Consider the following 6,597-nt stretch of genomic DNA (forward strand, 5'->3'; position numbering starts at 1 on the left):
AATTTACGGAAGTTCCGAAGGTACTGTCGGAACTTCCGAATGGGTCACAATCGGTTCTGTATGTTTGACGGAAGTTCCGAACGAGACCTTCGGAAGTTTCGAAGGGGACATAATCGGTTCTGTATGTTTGACGGAAGTTCTGAAGGAGACCTTCGGAAGTTCTGAAGGGATCAGAATCGGTTCTGTATGTTTGACGGAAGTTCCGAAGGAACCAAAATTGGTTCTGTAAGATTCACGGATGTTCCGGAGGTCTTGACCGGAACTTCCATTGGCTTGACTTTTTGCAGTTGACTTTGAATTTTCCAAGTGTTGCGGGCTGCTATTTTGAACTGACCGGAAGTTCCGAAGGAGACCTCCGGAAGTTCCGAAGAAGGAATCTTTTGCCCCCAACGGGCGGAAATTGAGAGGGGGGTATAAATACCCCCCAACCCCTCAAGCTAGGGTTGCTGCTTCACACGTTCATCTCTATGTCCTTGGCTTGCTTTTCTTGAGATTCACTTTGAGCCTTGCTTTCTCACTTCCTCCTCTCCACGGATCTAAGTGATTTGGATTTTGTGTGTGTGAGAGTTGGTTGTTTTGAGTTGGTTTGAGTGCTTGGTGTTGACTTCCTGAGAAATTTCGTGAGCACTAGATTCATCCCAAGATCTCTTTGCTAGCTTGTTACTATTGACGGTTAGGCGTCGTTCCTCGAGCCACCGAACCTCTTGTGGCGCGCCGGAAAAAGGTTTGTGAAGGTTGGATCTCACATCTGAAAGGGAAGAGATACCTCGAGTGAGGGGGGGTGCACGAGTGCAACCCCGAGGAAAGAGTTGTGGAACCCGGCTCAAGTTTGTGCTCCTCAACGGAGAGTACAAGCCCCTCAAGGATTGGAACTTCGGTAATAAGTCTCCGTCTACACTTGTGATGAAATCTCTCTAACTTGTTATTTAAGCTTTGCTTTTGGTTGCTGCGCATACTATAGTTGCTGTTTGTGCAAAGCTTGGAGGTGGTTTGCTTATTTGAGGTTTGGTTGGCTAAATCTATTCCTATCTCGTTCTAGATCTGGTGCTGTCGGAAGTTCCGAAGATCAACAGAACATCCGAAGGCCGGAAGTTCCGAAGATCAACGGAACATCCGAAGGCCGGAAGTTCCGAAGCCACTGACCGGAACTTCCGAAAGTCTCAGGTTCCGCTTTTTAGGTTTAATTTTTAAATCGCCTATTCTCCCCCCTCTAAGCCTTGATATACTCTTTCAACAGCAAGTGAGGAGGCGGCGTTGCTGGATACCGTGGCAATGGTGGGCAGCGGCAAGCCGGCAATAGGGTTGCTGCCTAATCTCGCCGTCGGCGGCGGTGTAGAAGTGGTTGGGTCCATGAAAGAATCTCGGTTATGTGGTGATTGAGGAAAACATACTCGTACATAAACAAAACGAATAAAATAATTCATCTTGCATGCAACTGAGTAGCTAGCGCAGTGGTAATTACTAATGTTTCAACCTGTCAGTGACGGTCTCTAAATCTGTCACCGAGAATGCGTCATGGATTAACATAATTGTTGTACTGTCCACTTGGTCCAAATGATAGATGTCACGCCCAGAAATTTACACCAAATTTCTGAACAATAGCATGTATTAAATCCCGGTCCAAGAATCAGCCCGAGTACACACTATGACAAATTAATACACAGTTCCACGACTTAAAAACAAATAAAAACAATTATCTATCGAAATGCAGCGGAAAAAGAAAAACAAGACTAGACCATCTAGTCTTCAGCTTCAGCTGGCGATGACGGCTCCACAACATAGGCACTCTCGACGGCGGACTGAACCTTACTTCAACCTTCGGAACAACCTTCTTCTGACACAGGCTCTGGCACTTGCTCTGGTGGGGGAAAATTAGGCAACGCTGAGTACAAACCACCGTACTCAACAAGTAACACCCAAGAGAGGGAGAATAATGAATGCAATAGGGTAACAAAGGATAGGCTAAGGTTAAATTGCACAAAAGCTGCAGTAATTTAGCAACACAGTAGATAAAATAGACTGAAATAAAAGTAAAGTAAACATTTAAAATAATCATCCACTATCCAACGTTACACCACGTTGCAACAGGCCCAAACCACTGCCCAGCGTTACACCACACTGCAACAGGGTCAACCCTCTGTCAAACATTAAACCACGTTGCGACAGACCCAAACCACTGCCAACGTTACACCACATTGCGCAGGGTCAAACCAGTTCCAAGATTAATAAAATTATTAAAGAGGTTCAACTAATCCCAGTGAGTCTGTTAGTTTGCCCAATAACCGCGGGCACGGCTATTCGAATAGTTTTACTCTGCAGAGGTGTACAACTTTACCCACAAGACATGGCTGCCAAGCATGTTACCATGCCCCAACGTATCACCACGATACCTCACCATGATAACACACCACGATTGCCCGTCCATACTCCATCACGCCCACCCTTGCCTCGGTACGTCGAATAGGGACAAGTTAGATTACGAGTCTCAACATTGCCCATTCTGGCTTGTGGTTAGTACGTGTAAGACTTTCAGGATTTCCTGAGAACCGGTCCTTAATTGCCATGGGCACGACTCTCAAAACCATGCACCCACAGCCCACCGTAAGCAATATTTTAGTTGTCATTAATCCTCAACGGGATATTAATAATGATTACACCCATCAAAGGTCCATTAAAGTGTAACAGTAATTAAATGATAATTGGTGAGCTAGTTGAACTAGGCATGGCTGAGCATTGACTAACTCTAATTCTAGTCAAATTAACCCTGGGATGACAATAATAAATGGGGATCAACGGGTATAAAGGTAAATGCCCAATAGATAAATAAAGTAAATAGATTTGCATAGAACAATGCATGTTTGAATGTAAAGCGAGGAATTTTATAAACATAGGTTCAATATGATCAAAGAAGGGTGCCACTTGCCTTGCTCGGACCAACGAGGAACTTCGGCGACGACTTCGAGAACGAACGGCGCTGCGACGGGGTCAAAACCTACGACAAACAAGGCAAAACAAACAAAAGAGGCTATAAAACTACTGAAAGAGAGAAAGAAACTATTTGATGGATTCTTGGCATTTTTCTGGATTTAATGAAACTTGAATGGACCTAAACGGAGACTAGATGAATTACTTATGAATTTTAGAAGATTATCTGCGTTTCTAAACTAAACAAAAAACCTTAATTGAATTATTGCGCAATTAATGGGGCTGCTGACGTCAGCGAGGAGAGAGGAGCTGACGGCTGACAGGTGGGGGCCACCTGTCGGTGGGAGAGAGGGTAAGTGGGCGGCTGACAGGTGCGGCTCGGGGAGGGGGAGAGAGGAGACCGGCCGACGAGTGGGGCCCGTCTGTCGGCGTCCTTGGAACAGAGAGGAGGGGGAGGCGGCCTTGGCCAAGAGGGGAAGGCGACGCCGGCGACGGCGCGGCTCGACCACGGCCACGACGCGACGAGCGCGACGGCGACGGCGCGACCGGCGGCGACGATGGAGAAGGTGGTCACGGGCGAAGGGACGGCGACGAGAACGGCGACGACGAGTCGGCACGGAGGAGGCGGAGACGGCGACGGGGTTGCGCGGCTCGGAGCGGCGACGAGCGGCGGGATCGGGTGGCGGCGAAGGACGTCGGCCGACGGCGAGTGGCGGGACGCACTCGCGGTGGCACGAAGAAATAGAGGAAGGGAGGAGAGCGGGCTCATCGGGGTGGCGCGGCGACGACGGCCGATGCGACGAGATCGATCGGCGCCGGGCGACGGTGGCGCGGCGGCGCGAGCGGGAGCGGCGGCGCGAGCGGGAGCGGCCAGAGGAGCTAGACGGGAGCACGAGGGAGGAGTGAGGTGGCGTCGGCCAAGCAGCGACGCAGCTTGGCGGCCGAGCGGCGGACGCGACCGAAGCGGCGGAGCACGACGACGGCGCAACCGGAGCAATGGCGCACGGCGGTGACGGCGAACGGCACAACAACGACGGCGTAACGGCGACGACGTCGGGCGGCGACAAGCGGGCGGCGCGGCGGACGGCAACCAGCACTTACCGATGGCACGGGGAGGTCGGCAGCGGCGGCGAAGAGGGAAGAAAGAGGGAGAGAGGAGTGGAGCGCTCACCAGCGGCGACGGAGACGGCGGCGCGTCAGCGAGGGCGAGGCGGAGGTGGGGACGCGGACGAGCGGCGGCTTGCGACGTTCGGTGGCGAGGTCGGCCGACGGCGTCGAGACGACGGGGCACGGCGGCGGGTGGGACGAAGGGGGCGGCAACGATGCTTGGGTGCACACCGGCAGCGACGGAGGCCAGCGGGAGGTCAGCGAGGTAGAGGCGGCGATGGTGATGCGGGTGCGCGGCGACGTTCAACGGCCGACGAGGAGATCGGCGGCTGACGGCGACGGAGGGAAGCTTCGGGCGGAGAGGGGGAAAGTGGCGGCGGGGCAGAGGCACGGGGATTTTATAGGTTGGCGGCGCCGGCTAGGGCGGAGCGGCCGGTGGAGACCGAGTCGACGACGCGGCGAACTCAGCGGCGGCGGTTGCGGTGGCGGCGCGGCGGCATGGCGTCCGGAGGAGTCGGGGCGGAGGCGGACTCGGCCGGCGCCCGGGTTCGGTCTCTGACAGGCGGGGCCCGCCTGTCAGTGGCGCAAGGAAGTAGGGAGGCGAGATGGTCTTCGCCGCGGCGCGGGCGGACGAGCGGGCGAGCTGGGCCGACGGCCCAGGCGGAGGGGAGGCGCGCGCGGGAGGAGCGACCGGCCGGCGGGGCTGGCCGAGCGGGGAGTTGGGCCGGCTCAGCTGGGCCGGCCCGGGAAGGAGGAGAGGAAAAAGAAAAAGGAAAAAGAAAAGGAGGGGAGGAAAATTGGACTTCGGCCCAATTTGAGAAGGAAGGGGAAAAGAAAGGAAAAAGGAGGGAAAAAGGAAAACCCCATTTTTGCCGAATTTTAAATTAATTTGTTTGATCAAATTTTATTCTTCTGCAATTCGAATTTAAATCCAGTTAGTTGATTTGTAACCTCGATTTAATTAAATTAATTTCTTTTGGAGGGATTTTTTCTGAGTTAATTAAGCCAATTGTTGTTTACGAATTCTTTTACATATTTAGGCTTGGGATAAAACTCCGGGCGTGACAATAGAGCAAGCTCCGGTATGTGTAAGCCCATGATCAGAACTGCACGTGCGTGTAGTATACGTTGTGGAAGACGTGAAAAGACATATCGTCGATGTTTCGAAAAATCCATGATGTCTCTGGCCTCTCCCTAATTAACCTTGTCTCCACGGACTCAACTTCATCTTAGCGGGAAGCACCGTCCAACTCAAAGCTGAGGCATCATTCTATATAACGATTATGATTAGCAGGATAGCCGCACGTACGTAAAACTAGAAGCTTGATTACCATATGATTAATATAATTAATTTTTACTTCAGAGACAATTACAAAACACTCCACGTATGTACATATCACTCCGAGTTTGAGACTGCCCGCAACAAGACAAGTTGATGCAAATCACCCCCTTCCAAATTCACCTTAGTTGATTTTAACTCTCTTTTATTTTATGGACCTGCACAACATGTAGCCAATAGCTTTGGTTGCTCGGGGAAAGCGCGCGCATGAGATGCTTCAGTTCAGTTGCACCCATTCCAGGACACTTGTGGTCAATCATCTGAAATAGTTGGAGGCGGGAGTGGAGACCAGGGGCTATCGTGCTGGGCGTGAGAGCTGTAAGATAACCGACCAGTATCACGCAACGCAATCTTCTTGATGGCTAGGATGGGCTCATCTTCAGCGATCACAACACCAGAGTGCAATAAGTTGTGTCATCTTACTAAACATTGAGATTTCCATTTGTATTTTCCACAAGGCCAGAAAATGTACGTTTTTTCAGGTTGTCCCAACGGTAGGTCGTAGGGGAGTAATTACTATTCAGTTGCAACAAAGATGGTGATTAGTCGAAGCAGCAAATCTGCCACCTGTGAAAACTATTTTTGCAGACAGTGGAAGCGACTAGAGTTGCTTTCCGGAAATCATTTTTGCTCGTGAAGATGCATTTTCTTAGGCGGCTGATGCCATGAGCCACCTGCAATGTACCCCCTTTCCATACGTACCAGCTTTCTCTTGAGCTCGCTCCATTTTAGGCCTTCACTATAATACTGGGTAACACACAAAAGTAGGGGGCTTGTTTTCATTATGAATCATGTATTAGATTTGACTCTCCAAGGTTAATGCACTACCTCTATCTCATATGCTGCTGATATTTCTATCCAAATGAAGCTTTTATTTTCATAGTTACAAAAAGAGAAGGAGGTTTTTTTATAAGGTCCATGGTTTTGTATTTTTCAATTAGTAAAAAGCCATATATGTATTTTTTCAATGAAAATCTTCTTTATTCTTCATGTAGCTTAGTCTATAATGCTTCGGTAAACCTCATTCAGGTTTCATCTATCGCCTATTGAACCAATTTATGGAAGACATTCAATCGTTACTGGCACGGGAAAAAGAATCATGACATTTGTAATACAAACAACATTTCAGCTCTTCTAGACATGGTATAACATGGCCTTGTGTAAATTGATTTGTTTTCCTTGCAAAAGATGATCAAAGATTTTTATACATTTCACAACATAAAAAG

The sequence above is a fragment of the Oryza brachyantha genome, chromosome 1 (assembly GCF_000231095.2).
Source record: "Oryza brachyantha chromosome 1, ObraRS2, whole genome shotgun sequence".
Taxonomy (NCBI): domain Eukaryota; kingdom Viridiplantae; phylum Streptophyta; class Magnoliopsida; order Poales; family Poaceae; genus Oryza; species Oryza brachyantha.